At 49.0% G+C, this 15,209-nt stretch overlaps 1 pseudogene; it reads right to left on the reverse strand.

Annotated features, from left to right (window-relative positions):
* Positions 1–1,962: 1,962 nt before the first annotated feature.
* On the reverse strand, positions 1,963–5,000 carry LOC120999189 (annotated as a pseudogene).
* Between the last annotated feature and the right edge of the window lie 10,209 nt (positions 5,001–15,209).

Genomic DNA, 15,209 nt, shown 5'->3' on the forward strand with positions numbered 1-15,209 from the left:
TAACCTTGATTGTATCTCGGAGGACAGAAGCCTTGTCCTGAAGAATAAAAATTCAGATTCTGATAAATTGTCCTGTAGTTATACGGTCTATATTGTCCATTATATTTTTGGTTCTGATAAGTTCTAAACCAAGGTTTGGATCTATATGGTCCCTGATCTCTCCTCTGATCACTATTAAAACCTCCCATTCTACCTTTTTGGTTATTGGGAAAATGCATATTATTTTCCGTCATATTCATCTGCGTCATCCTTTGGTTGCCAGTGCTACATCCCTGCAACAGTAAACCTATATCGTTATTCTCAGAATCTATTTATATGGTACTTTGCTCTTCCTTCTTAATTTTCCACTTATAAACTCTATTATTTTTATAGTTGTTACATATTTTAAAAAACTTTATCAGTTTTTTACTAATAACCTCTTTTTCAACCTTCTTTAAGTTATTTTGCCATTTTTCACATAGACTCAAATACTCTTTCTGATCCTTATATGGTTTCAACTCATGTTGGAGGGAATCAATATTCACTTTTAACATCTGCATGGCTCTAATACCGCATTCATTCATCAGTTTTTCCCATTCACCCAAATCAACGGATGCAGAAAAAGGCAACGTACCAGAGACTATTTTATTTATCTATCTATCTATCTGTCTATTACCTCGGAGTTCGTTACACCTCCCCCTTCAAGACATGGCATGGGATCATTGATTTAGCAATCAATATCGCAAGCCATGCTCAGCCGCCTCTCCCATCTGCGTTACCATGCTCACTGCCCGTTTTGTGCTGGATAGTAAAGTCATAGTGTTGCAAGGCCAGGCTCCATCTCAGCAGTTTTCCGTTGTCACCTGCCACCCGATGTAACCAACCGAGGGAGTTGTGATCGGTCACCAGGGTAAACATCCGCCCATACAGATATGGCTGCAATTTCTGTAAAGCCCATACAATGGCCAGACAATCTTTCTCTATAGTGGCATAGGCCACTTTCCTTGGTAGGAGCTTTCTGCTCAAATACATTATTGGGTGCTCATCCCCTTCAGGATTCACTTGGCTGAGCACTGCGCCCAGGCCATAGGCACTAGCATCTGTCTGAACCACAAACTTGAGGGTAAAATCTGTGCCCTTCAAGACTGGAGAGCTAGCAAGAGCAGATTTCAATGCTGACAGAGACCTCTCGCAGTCTGCAGTCCAGTTAACTATTTGGGGTAGCTTCTTTGTGAGGTCTGTCAAAGGTTTTGCTAGGGTGCTATAGTTGGGGACAAATTTCCTATAGTACCCAGCTGTCCCTAAGAAGGACATAACCTGCTTTTTAGTCTTAGGGGTAGGCCAATTGGAGATGGCATCTACTTTCCCTGGCTCTGGTTTAAGCGTCCCTCCACCTACCTGGTGCCCAAGGTACTGCACCTCAGACATGCCTATCTGGCACTTTCCAGGCTTGATGGTCAGTACTGCATCCTGTATTCGCTTGAGCATCTGTGACAGGTGGGTCAAGTGATCCTCCCAGGTCTGACTGAACACAGCGATGTCATCCAGGTAAGCAACGGCAAACCCTTCAAACTTGTCCAACAGCTGGTTCACCAAGTGCTGGAATGTGGCAGGGGCATTTTTCATGCCAAAGGAAATTACCTTGAACTCATAGAGGCCAATAGGAGTGATGAAGGCAGATCTCTCCTGGGCTCCAGGGGACATGGGAATCTGCCAATACCCCCTACTCAAGTCCATAATGGTTATGTACTGGGCACTGGCTAGCTGATCCAACAGCTCATTTATGCGGGGCATTGGGTACGCATCAAGAGCGGTGATGGTATTTAGCTTCCTATAGTCCACGCAAAAGCGTGTGGTCTTATCCTTTTTGGGGACAAGCACTACAGGTGATGCCCACGCACTTTGAGATTCCTGGATCATGCCCAGCCCTAACATTTCCTCTACCTCTCAATTCATGTCCGCTCTCACCTCTATGGAGACTCGTTAGGCCATTTGTCTAATCGGCAGATGATCCCCAGTGTCCACGTGGTGAGTGGCCAGGGGAGTCCTTCCTTCCAGGTATACCTGTAAAAGTGTCGAGAAAGGGGTTAAGTACCTCCCACAGCTGGGATTTCTGAAACTCGGACAGCTGTGAGCTAACTACAGCATCATCAAGGGAACCTACCTCCTGTGCTGAAGCCACTAAATCCAGCAGGGGGTCACTTTCCCCCTCCTCTGGTAAACTGCAGACCGGCAGGATGGACGTATCTTGATCATGATGCGCCTTGTTCATATTCACATGAAAGACTTTGTGCTTCTTGCGAACATGATCGATAGTGACTACATAGTCTACGTCATTTAAGCGTTCATGAATGGGATACAGGCCTTCCTATGCCGCCTGGAGTTTGTTCTGGGTCATAGGGACCAATACCTATACCTTCTGGCCTACCTCGTACACCCTCTCCCTGGTATTTCTATCAAACCACCTCTTTTGATTCACCTGTGCCTGAACTATGTTCTCATGTACAATACTGGTCAGTTCCTGCATTCTTTCCCTGAATTTTAGGACATAGTCGATTACAGAGACTTTGGGTGAAACCAATTCTCCCTCCCATGATTCCTTCAGAAGATCTAGGGGCCCCGTACCCTCCTCCCATACAGGAGCTCAAAGGGTGAGAAACCCGTTGAGGCCTGAGGTACCTCTCTGTAGGCAAATAGCAGGTGCGGTAGATAACGCTCCCATTCTCTCCCATGGGTATCCACAAGAATTTTGAGCATCTGCTTGAGGGTCCCGTTAAATCACTCGCAGAGACCGTTTGTCTGCGGGTGATACGGACTGGCTACCAGGTGTTGCACCTGTATTTTCTTACAGAGGCTCTGCATAAGATTGGACATAAACTGGGTCCCCTGATCCGTGAGCATCTCTCTGGGGAATCCCACATGGGAAAAGATGGTGAGAAGTGCATCTGCCACCTTGTCAGCCCTGACAGATGATAATGCGACGGCCTCTGGGTGACGTGTGGCCTAATCCACGACAGTCAAGATGAAGCATTTTCCGAGCTGCTGCGTACGGCCAAGGGCCCCACAACATCCACAGCAATCCTCTGGAAAGGCTCCTCAATGATGGGCAAAGGGATGAGGGGGGCCCGATGCACAGGTCCTGCCTTCCCCATCCTTTGGCACACAATACAGAACGGCAGTAATCTGCCACATCATTCCCCAAACCGGGCCAGTAAAAGTCATGTTTTAAACGGCTTTTTGTTTTCCTTATCCCTAGGTGATCAGCTAGTGGTATCTCGTGGGCAATCCGTAGGAGTTGCTCCCAGAACTGCCGAGATATCACTAGTTGCCTGTCTTTAAAGATATGCAGTTGGGGGCCAGTGGGAAAACTTTGCTTATACAGCCTCCCCTGGTCCCAGGTTATGATTTCTTTGTCTTCCCCCTCAGGGGTCCGACCAGCCATCTCCTGCAGCTTCTGCAGACTGTCATCAGTGTGTAGGGCAGTCTGAAACAATCAATGGTCTGCATCTGTGCTGGTGGATAATACCACATTCTGACTAATCTCAGCCCCTGGCTGTGGACTGCCAGCTCGCTCCGTTTCTTTTATAACCCAGACAGTAGCGGGCCTGGAACCCAGACCTGACTTGGCCTCCTGGGCACCCTGACTGCGGGTTACTGAAGAAACGGACACACCATTCTCCCCCTCTCGGTGGAGGAGGGTGGATGTGGATGTGACAGAAACTTCATGCATCTCTATGACATTTCCTGCCACTAAACCGCTACATACCCATTATCTTTTGATAGACACGTATCACCTTCTACATTATTGTTAGTTATGCAAACTTCACCCAATGCATTGGTTACTACGTTCAGGTTATCACTAGGCACAGTATCATTATGCAATTCTAGCACATTGGTAAACACAGAGTTAACACATGTAGTAGGCACGGTCTCAATATCACCATATGCGACTGGTGCCAACTCACATGGGGCTGCACGCCCGCGTCCTCCTCAATGTCTGAGGGAATATACCTGAAGACTAAACATCCCAGATCAGTTCTTAGTAGCACATTAGTGGGAATCTTATCTGTCACCCCCACTTCCATTATCCCTCTTCCCGGCACCCAATCCAGGTAAACTTGGGCCATAGGTAAAGCAGGGGTTAGACCTCCAACTCCAGCAACGGTTAGAGTTCTTCCGGGGATGAGGTCTTCTGAGTTAACAAGCTCAGGGTGCACAAGGGTCATCTCGGCACCAGTGTCCCTCAGTCCCATGGTGACTGTGTTGCCCACAGTGACCGCTTGTAAATTGTCCTCTGTTTCCCACCCACAAACAAAACTGCTGGAGATTAAATAGATGGTTTGGGCAAAGGGGTGGTTTTCCTCTTTTCTGTGCAAGCAGTGCTGATATGCCCGACTTGGTTGCACGCAAAACAACTGCGGTTATCCACAGCAGGCCTGGGGACTTGGGCAGGGGTAACTCATGGAGATCTGCGAGTAGGGGGTAAAGGTGTTAACAGGGGTTTTTCCCCCCTTCCAACCTCGTACAGCAGGCTTTCGTGCCTCTGGCACTCGACTGGCAGCATATACATCCGCAAACTGGGCAGCTTTATCCAGGGTCCTGGGCTCCCGTTCAAGAATAAACTGTCTATTTTCCATAGAACAGGTGTGGAATAACTGGTCCAGAAGCATCAGATCCTCCAAGTCTTCCAAAGTGCTAACACCCCATGCCTGGGTCCACTGCCTGAAATGGTTCCTTAGTCCAACAGCCAGGTTTGAGTAGCTGTCAGTACCTGTGCGCTGCAAAGTCCTAAACTGTTTTCGGTATACTTCTGGGGTGAGGTTAAACTGTTGGATTAAGGCCTTTTTAATAGCCTCATAATCTTGATCCATAGTCATGGGGAATGCTGCAAACACCTCCAGTGCTTTGTCTCTTAGTCCTGGAGTCAGATACTTAGCCCATTCTGCAGGGGGTAGCTGGAATTGCCTGCAGACCTTTTCAAAACTTTTGAGGAAAACATCCAGATCACTGTCTTTCTCCATGACAGGGAAGCGATCTAGATGAGATTTAAGGGATACAGTGTCCGTGGACTCACCCTGGGGTGACGATGAAGCACTTTGTAGCTGCATTTGTGTCAACCTTAGCTGGTAGTCCCGCTCTGCCTGGCAGTCTGCAGCTTCTGACTCTGCTAGGCGTTCTTCTCGCTCTGCTTGTCGTTCTGCAGCTTCTCGCTCTGCTTGGCGCTCTTGCAACAACAGCTGCGCCCTCAGATTAGGATCACAGGCACCAATCTGCTGGAGAATTAGAGGAAGAAAAGATTCCATACTGCTTTGAGCACTGGTACTGTCCTGCCCAGCCAGTTCCTGAATAGGATCTTCTGTCTGTTCCTCAGAGGCTGAAGTTCCCTGCTCTGGTTCCACAGAACGATGGGACTGTGTTTCAAACGCCATCAATGATTGTATCAGCTCCCCTCTGGTCTGGTTTGTTGTGTCCAGTCGTCTCTCCGCATAGAGGACCAGCAGATCAGCTTTTGTCCTGTTCCTATACACATCTGCCATCCTAGCAGCGGTTTTGTCAAATAAAAGACAGGAAAGAAAACTGTCTGTTCTGCACGTATGTATGTTAACTGACAATTAGTATAGACTGAGTCCTTCCTTGTGAACTGTCGTATCCTTCCCAAGGAGACTCCAGCCGTTAAGTGTAAGGGTTAATTTATTAAACCAAACACTTAACGCAGGGGCGTAGCTATAGGCTCATTGGCCCTAGTGCAAGAATTAAGTTTGGGCCCCCCCTACCCTCAATACCATTTCCTAACACCACCAGACCCCTGCACGCCCACCGTGCCCATGCCCATATTGATGATGATGATATAGCTGCCGCTTGTGCTGGAATCAGTCTATGGCCGAATGCACACGGCCGTGAACGGTCCGTGGTATCCCGGCCTGGATTCCTGCTGACAGCAGGAGCGCACTGACGCCGTGCGCTTCATGCCGCCACTGTACTACAGTAATACACTTGTATAGATCATACGACTGTATTACTGTAGTGCAGCGGCGGCATGAAGCGCACGGCGTCATAGCAACCAATGACGCCGTGCGCTCCTGCTGTCAGCAGGAATCCAGGCCGGGATACCACGGACCGTTTACATAGTTCTTAATTTTCCTTCACTTATCCTTTCAGTTTGCTTCATCATATGCCAGCAGAGCTATTAACATCGCCGCCAAGCCCGCCATTATTGCTCACACAGGGCTGGTTAGCACTGGATATATGGGATTGCAACTGCAACCACTATGGATGCAGTGACTGTCACCATATTGCCGTGAGTGACTGATGATATGCAGCGTACTCAAGTTAGGTGTAGAAATGTTCCTGGATGTTGTAGTGCAATAGACACTAACCTGAGACGGCTGACTCTCTGCAAGGGCAGGTGATGATGAGAAATGTTCGTGACGCCAGTGCCAATTAAACGGTGGCACGCCGTTTGCTGATAGCAGGAATAATTGAGGAACCACGTGATGTTAAAGCAGAACTCAAACTTTAGTAGTCATCATATAGGGACATTAACGGAAACACAGTTCCTTTGCAGACAGTTGATTTTCAATACAGTTGATGCAGGCAATATATGTATAGCAAGGTGACTTCAGAGTGTTAAACACAGGACTTGTAGTACAGGCAGCTTGCACTCTATTCCTGACTGATCCTGGAACCTATAAACTCTTCTCCAAGGCCCAATGCCCTAGCTCTGGCGTATATCCTTGGTTTTATCTTCATCAAGTACCTCCTCTGTTGTCTTGAGTACCTCTTGCTTTTCTGAGCTTGCCTCTGTCTCTCTCTCAGCTTCCTCAGGCTCTTTAATTGAGGTGTTCCTGCTTCTGCATAGGTGAACTCAGGAGGGGAACCTTCTCTTTGAATCTGGAACCCGGTTACAGGGACTGCAATACCCTCTCCTGGTCTGCAGGCTTCCGGCCTGGACTTGACTCTGACATAGTCTAAACTCCAGCTGCTGTAGACTGGCTTTAGACTAGACTGACTGTAGACTCACTTTTGACTGACCTTCCTTTCCCTGACTGGGCCTTATATAAACTAGGGCTCCCTAGCTCCCTCTAGTGACTAAGAGCTGGAATGACACCCCTAGCAGGCCTGTACATGCACATTTTACAGCAACAGGGAAATACATAGCATTACATTACATTAAATTTTATAAAGACGACTTATACCAACTTCCCCATAAATAAGGGGGACGACAGCACACAAGTGACCCTTCTGTAGTGACGGGCATTACAGTCCCCGTACACTACATACCCCACTGCTTTAAGCTGAGTACGACCTCGTACTCCATCAGGGCCCGCCCAACTGGAATCTTTACCTGAAACAGAAAAAGAAACATGCAGGCATACATATATGTAATTCAACTGCATTTACATTCATATCAGGTCCAATTGGCAAAGGTGAAGGGTGGTGACAAGGGGCGTCGTTCTCTTCTTCTCAGGATAGTGAATGGAACTGGGGCGCTGACCTGGCACAGCGTAACATTATAACCAGGATAGTCCATGACAATGAATAAGTCCATAATAGAACAGCAAAATAGATGAAACAGTATAAAAGTTCTTGGAGGCTCAAAGAACAAACATGAGTCCGTACCCAGGTTATTTTCCTATTAAATCACAGAGGCTCTCGTGCGGTGGAGTCCATCTCTGGGCACATTTCCTTTAAAAAGAGTAAGAATCTCAGAGGCTCAGGTTCTTTTGAGTCTGTCTCCGGGCACGGTTCCTTAGTATCAAGTTGCACAAGATAAAACAGGTGCTGTAATACCCCTGATCAACCTGAAAAGGGGGGTAAGGGTAAAAGGTGCAACTAAGGAACAGGCACAACTTGGCGTGGGGTAGGAGATCCTGGAAACAAACTTGGCTTTGTCGACTTTGATATTTCAGTGGTCAACACCTACCACTGAGCCGTGGATAAACTGGCAGCAGCAACAAACGACCAGGAAACATAGGACTCCTGTCCTGGAAGGGTTAACAACATCATTCTTTGGTGAAATAAATCAAAGGCCTAGCAGGCTGATTCACAGTGGCATATCATAATTACCCGGCTCTGCTGGCAAGTACGGCCTGTAGTAGTCCTCTACAGGAGGATGTGCCCACATAACGGTGTCAGGGGGCAGCTGCAAGGTAAAGGGGCCCCTAATAGGTATTGGCCCCATGGGCCTAGGGGTAAACCCTCGAGTGGACCGTACCGGTCCCGGCATACGGATTGTGGGTGGTGCTGCATTGGGTACCGCCGCCGCAAGCGGTCCGGTTGGCTCTGTGCAGCAGTTCACAGCAATAGCGGGTCCTCTTTGGGGCCGCAACGGAGCGGTGGTGACAGAAGGTGGTCTACGGGTGGTGACAGGCACCCTTACCTCATCCTTCTTTGGCGGCGTCCGGATCCTGGCGGTCGCGATCTTGCGCAGCTCCCGCAACTTCTCTTCCAGCCGGACAATCTGGTGACCGATGCTCTCCGTGTCGGAGTCGCTGTCGTCTGCTGGCGCCGTCGGCGCAGGTACGGTCAACGATGGCTCGGACTCGGCCTCTGCAGGTTCTGGTGGCGCATCAGGTCTCCGACCCTTCCGGATGTTCTCTAAGGTAACCCGAAGTCCTTTTAAGTTCTCCAGGTCCTGTATGGTCTTCTCCCGACGAGGCAGCTCGGGGGAAGGATAAGGGCTCACCCATTTTTCCAACACGGTTGGCTGCCAGAAGACATTAGGCCCAATGAAGGAGCTCCGCTCCTGGAAGGCGTGATGGGCCGGCTCTGGAGAGCGTTCAGGTTCTCGCTCGCAGCCAGAGTAGTCTTCTTCTGCCTCCCAGTCCTCAGGTTCTCGCTTGGGACGGGTCACGGCAGTTGCATAAGGGCCTCTCAGGCTCTCGGCAGGGGTGAACTCCACTTTCTCTCCCTCGCGGAGACTGTGCTGATAGGAAGGGAGGTAGTCTCTCTTGACAGATCTTCGGTTAACATACAAGTCTCTGCCAGTCAGATAATCTTGGATGAACCCGTAGCCACGGGTTTTGTCAAAGGACACCACCAACCCCTTTCTCCTTTCCAGGCGGGGCTGGGTGTCGGTGTGTCGTTCATGGATAGTCTTGGTCAATTCCTCATAATAGATTTTAGTCTTTGTATTCCGCTTTATAGCGGCCTCCCGGATCTCTGCCATTAGTGAAGACCACTTGAAAGAGGGCTGAAAGAAGTCTCTCCAGGAGCCATAGTAGGGCTCCGGTTCTTTCTCCCGTGGCGGGCAGGCGGGTCTCACCGGTCCCGGAGAGTAGGCCGGTGGAGCCTCCTCAGGCTCTACACCAACATAATCCATTTTTCGGTATTTCAGGCGCGGACGTGGCTGCAAAGCGGTGCTCACTCTCCAACATGCTCGATCCTTCTCTGGAGAGCGATAGGGTGGCGCCAATAAGTTCAGCCAGCTCCTCCCATTGCACTGGGAGGCCGCCCCCCAGGTATTCCAGTATGGGGAAGGCGGAGTCCATGCTGGCCGACATGCAAATGTCAAGATAAGCAGTGGCGCCTGACCTTGAACTCCTTCCCGCTATTTCCTCAGAAAGGCGCCAAATTTTCCCGCTTTTTCGGGATGAAGATGACGCAGCAGCTATTTCAGTAGCCTCAGCGGCCATCTTTGGTAGAAACGCTGTCTATTCACTGACAGCAAGCAGGATGGTAAAAAGTCCATAAAACCACACTCCGGTGTGGCGATTTTCTTCCTCTTGATAGCGCAACACTGCACAGCGCTTTTTGGAGGTTTTTGGGACACTTTGGGTATGTTTTTCAGTCCACAAAGTCCACTTTAATAAAACAGGCAATATGTCACTTTGGTCACAGGGCAACTGTATAAGGCACAAAGTTCACGCTTCTTGCACTAGAAAGCGTGCGTATCCTGTTCGTGACGCCAAAAGAGAGGTGCAGCGTACTCAAGTTAGGTGTAGAAATGTTCCTGGGTGTTGTAGTGCAATAGACACTAACCTGAGACGGCTGACTCTCTGCAAGGGCAGGTGATGATGAGAAATGTTCGTGACGCCAGTGCCAATTAAACGGTGGCACGCCGTTTGCTGATAGCAGGAATAATTGAGGAACCACGTGATGTTAAAGCAGAACTCAAACTTTAGTAGTCATCATATAGGGACATTAACGGAAACGCAGTTACTTTGCAGACAGTTGATTTTCAATACAGTTGATGCAGGCAATATATGTATAGCAAGGTGACTTCAGAGTGTTAAACACAGGACTTGTAGTACAGGCAGCTTGCACTCTATTCCTGACTGATCCTGGAACCTATAAACTCTTCTCCAAGGCCCAATGCCCTAGCTCTGGCGTATATCCTTGGTTTTATCTTTATCAAGTACCTCCTCTGTTGTCTTGAGTACCTCTTGCTTTTCTGAGCTTGCCTCTGTCTCTCTCTCAGCTTCCTCAGGCTCTTTAATTGAGGTGTTCCTGCTTCTGCATAGGTGAACTCAGGAGGGGAACCTTCTCTTTGAATCTGGAACCCGGTTACAGGGACTGCAATACCCTCTCCTGGTCTGCAGGCTTCCGGCCTGGACTGGACTCTGACATAGTCTAAACTCCAGCTGCTGTAGACTGGCTTTAGACTAGACTGACTGTAGACTCACTTTTGACTGACCTTCCTTTCCCTGACTGGGCCTTATATAAACTAGGGCTCCCTAGCTCCCTCTAGTGACTAAGAGCTGGAATGACACCCCTAGCAGGCCTGTACATGCACATTTTACAGCAACAGGGAAATACATAGCATTACATTACATTAAATTTTATAAAGACGACTTATACCAACTTCCCCATAAATAAGGGGGACGACAGCACACAAGTGACCCTTCTGTAGTGACGGGCATTACAGTCCCCGTACACTACAGATATAGCTGCTGCTTGTGCTGGAATCAGTCACTCACGGAAATATGGTGACAGTCACTGCTCCCATAGGTGTTGCAGTTGCAATCCCATATTTCCAGTGCTGACCAGCCCTGTGTGAGCAATAATGGCGGGCTTGGTGGCAATGTTAATAACCCTGCTGGCATATGATGAAGCATTGATGATGATATAGCTGCCGCTTGTGCTATGAATGTGATGTTCTATGGGCCATAGACCATCACATGATTTATAGGACTCTGCTGTGACATCTACCAGTACTTGTAGGATAGCAGTAGTGGGTCCTCTTACTTGCAGAGCTTGTTTGCAGCTGCACATGTGGCTAGAACGGTGCTAGTAAGAGGACCCACTACTGCTATCCTATGTGATGCTAGTGTACTCTAGCTACTAGCAAGCACCCAACTGCCAGAGCAGAGACTGTCTCCGAGTCTCTGCCAGTCACGTAGCCGCGGCCGCCCTCACCTCACTCACTCGGGCGGCACGCATCTTCTCCTCCGCCAGTACTCCCAGACTTCTCCTCCACTTCCGGCTATTACTGCCAGACGGGACCACTCCCTCTCCACTGCTGCACGCACGGCTCTGCCTCCGCCCCCCCTGTGAAGTTAGCCGCGGACAAGTACTGTAAATCAGGGGCCAGGGCTTCACTCCGTCTCGTCTGGGGGGCCCCGCGGGCCCCCCTGACTTAGGGGCCCGGTCGCAACTGCGACCCCTATAGCTACGCCACTGACTTAACGTCTTTAACAGTGTAAAAACAAGAACACTATCCCACTGCTTGCCACCAATCTGGTATGATCCCTACTCTCGGGTCACGTCACTGGGGTGAATTATACTTGTGAGCTCATCAAGTTACCACAGAAATTCCCACCCACCTATTCTACATAGTAACATATTACATAAGGCCGAAAAAAGACATTTGTCCATCCAGTTCGGCCTGTCATCCTGCAAGTTGATCCAGAGGAAGGCAAAAAAAAACTGTCAGGTGGAATCCAATTTTCCCCACTTTAGGGGTATAAAAAATTGGTTCCCGACTCCAATCAGGCAATCAGAATAACTCCCTGGATCAACGACCCCTCTCTAGTAGCTATAGCCTGTAATATTATTACGCTCCAGAAATACATCCAGGCCCCTCTTGAATTCCTTTATTGTACTCACCATCACCACCTCCTCAGGCAGAGAGTTCCATAGTCTCACTGCTCTTACCGTAAAGAATCCTCTTCTATGTTTGTGTACAAACCTTCTTTCTTCCAGACGCAGAGGATGTCCCCTCGTCACAGTCACAGTCCTGCGGATAAATAGATGATGGGATAGATCTCTGTACTGACCATTTTTATCCCCCCTCCTCCGAGGTGGGCTGTGAGGGAACCTTCCTCGTTTCGGTCCGGCCTTCTAGGACATCTGATATTATTCAGGTTTTTGCCCCACCTTCCCACAAGGCTGACCGATGTGGCAATATGAATCACTGTGATTTCTCACCGTATGACTGGGACTGCGAGTACAGGTATGATCCCATAATCTGAGTCACCTCGTCCCGGTTATACAGACACCAAATATGATCGCGTTATGATTTATAGAAGGCCATATCCTGAATACAGAGAAATGCCTCATGTTCAGTATGGCGTGTATAGACTCTCCCCAAAGTCCATGTCAGGCTGAACACAATTATTAGGGTTCTGAGGATGTGGGTGTTATGAGGTCGGAGTTATGGCTTCTGATATTATTTCATTCATCTATTGAATGGGTTAGACCACCCGCTGGTCTAGCAGACATGTCTGTGGTTGCTCCGAATTTTTAATATCTCCCTTCCAGGTCTTCATTAGTGTGCCCAAATGGCTTGTAATTAGCAGGCCAGTGTTAAATGGAGCTTCCTCTGAGAAGGTGGAGTGTCTCACCTAGTTTTCAGACTGGCTGGCACCTGGAGGTACAATTTGCATTTACTTAATAGATCAACAGCCACTGCTATACAATCAGCTATTGATAATACATTTAGGAAAAATATGAAATCTATCTATCTATCTATTGTAAGGGATCGCCTCTTATTCGGGGGTCATTCTCACAATGATCTTCATAACCACTGGGTTTCAGGTCCAAACAGTGCAATTTATTTTACACTCTTCATACACAACATGGCATAAAACAAAAGCCTGCCCGTCTGGGCTCTACCCAAACATAATAAACATCGTATCCCTAACTTGGCTATACGATAGCGTTCCCACATGGAACCAGGTGTGGCTTACCCCAGACATACAGTCCACCAGCCCTCAGGCTGTAACAAATGCAGTACCTTTGGAGGGGGTTGTGGTCTAGCAGTCCTCCTGACTCTGACCTTTCAATGCTTGTTCCCGGGTGTCGCTGAGTCCCCCAAAGTCCAGGCTATTGCATAGCCTCGTGGCCCCTCAGCCTTGCCTAGCTGAGACCACACTGACAGAGCCTCACCAGGCCTCTGTCTGCACACTCTCCAGAGTGAGACACACCCAGGATCCAGTAGCAGGATTAAATAGGATCCCTGGACATGAGCATGCCCTAAGTCCCGGACTGGAACCTGGGGAAACAACACCTCAATCTTCACATTGCCACATATTCCCCCCCTCTGTTCAAACCTGTGGGGGTGAACACATGTACCAACTGGATGCTCGTGACAGGGCATCCGCATTTTCTTGCCATCGCCTGGCTCAACCTTCCCCCTGGAAGATGTGGTCAGCGTCAGAGGCTTCCCTTTATTTTGCCAGACCCATGCCATCAGTGCTTGGTTTGTTACCCACACTGACATCTTGCCCAAGAGACATTGTCTACAATGTTCCCATGTCCATGTGACAGGCAGATCCTCTCTTTTTATTTTTTTATCTTTCTCTCTATTTGACTTACACAGCTGCTTCAGCCGAGCACGCTTCTTATGACTCGCCTCTTTTTGTCTCTTTATTTTAACAGCAGATCGTACATTTATTTTTTCTTTACTCTTCGAATTTCGATCTCGGCTTCTGGAACTCCCTTCAGAATATATTTTTATGCAAACGACCGACTCTCTGTTTGACTTCGCTGGCTCTTGCAGACGCTTAGGCCTTTTCTTCTTGTCTTTGCGAAGCTCCGTCAGCAGAGCTGGCTTGTCCCCACTCGCTTCTTTTTCAGCAGTGGTTTCCTCAGATGGTGCCTCAGTTTCAGGGTCTTCTGCCTCTTCACTGCCTCTCCCCACTTCGGCTTTACCCTTGATCTCTGGAACATCCAAGGATTTCTCCCACTTCAAGAGCTCGGCCTTAGCTTCCTTGGCCTCTGTCTCTTTGGCGTCCTGCTTTACTTTATTAGCCTTCTCACCATTCAGGGACATGGCATCATATCCTTGCTTTCTTAATTCCTCCTTCCCTTTCACATCATGGTTGGAGGCACTGGGGTCTTCAGCATACTCCTTGTCTTCTGGCGTTTTCTCCAGAGGCTCACCCAGGACACTGGTCTCCTTTTGGAGAGGAGTCAGGAGAGACAGCCCATCGTAATAGCCCGGATCTGCATACTGGTCGTCCATCTCCTCATATTTCTTCCCCAGCAGGCTGCTGGCTACTTGGAAGGCCTTGTAGGCGGAGGGGATGTCTTTTGCGACCTGGTCCTGGTTACACACTGTCATGAGACTCTTGGCCTCTGCATCCACATCAGCCCCATCAACTGGTTCAGCCGATACCTTTTCCACCTTCTCTGCCTTGGCCAGCACCCCGGCACCACCATCTCCAGACCCACTCTTACCAGGCTCTGACTTCTTGGCACCTTCCAGAGGATCTTCCTCTTCCGGTTTCTCGTTTTCTTCCACCTGCTGTGCAGCAGCACGCTTAGGCTTCTCCAACTCATAGATGGCATCTTTTGAGCTCATGAGAGCTTCAATCTCTGCTCTGAGTTGCTTGTTCAGCCTCTCTAATTCATTTCGCTCCTCAAGTACTTCTTCAAGGGCTCTAGCCAAGGAGAGGGCCTTAGTTGCCTTCTCTCGAGCATCAGTCTCCGCTTGGTCACGTTCTTCAGCATATCTGGCCGAGGTGGTTTTCTCTTCAGCCCGGAGCTTGTCCAACATCTTATGTTTCTTCTCCAATTTAGACACAATTTGTTTCTGGTGGTCCAGGTCCACCATCCGAACACGCAACTCTTGATCAAGTTGAGCCATCCTGGCAGGGGCGTAGCTAGAAATGCATGGGCCCCATAGCAAAAAAAAATTATGGGCCCCCCCCCCCCCCTCTGTGCCATCCACAGATCCCCCTCCCCATAGCAGTGCCATCCACAGATCCCCCTCCCCTAAATAGTGCCATCCACAGATCCCCCTCCCCTAAATAGTGCCATCAACAGATCCCCCTCCCCTAAATAGT

Source organism: Bufo bufo, chromosome 4 (genome assembly GCF_905171765.1).
Source record: "Bufo bufo chromosome 4, aBufBuf1.1, whole genome shotgun sequence".
Classification (NCBI taxonomy): domain Eukaryota; kingdom Metazoa; phylum Chordata; class Amphibia; order Anura; family Bufonidae; genus Bufo; species Bufo bufo.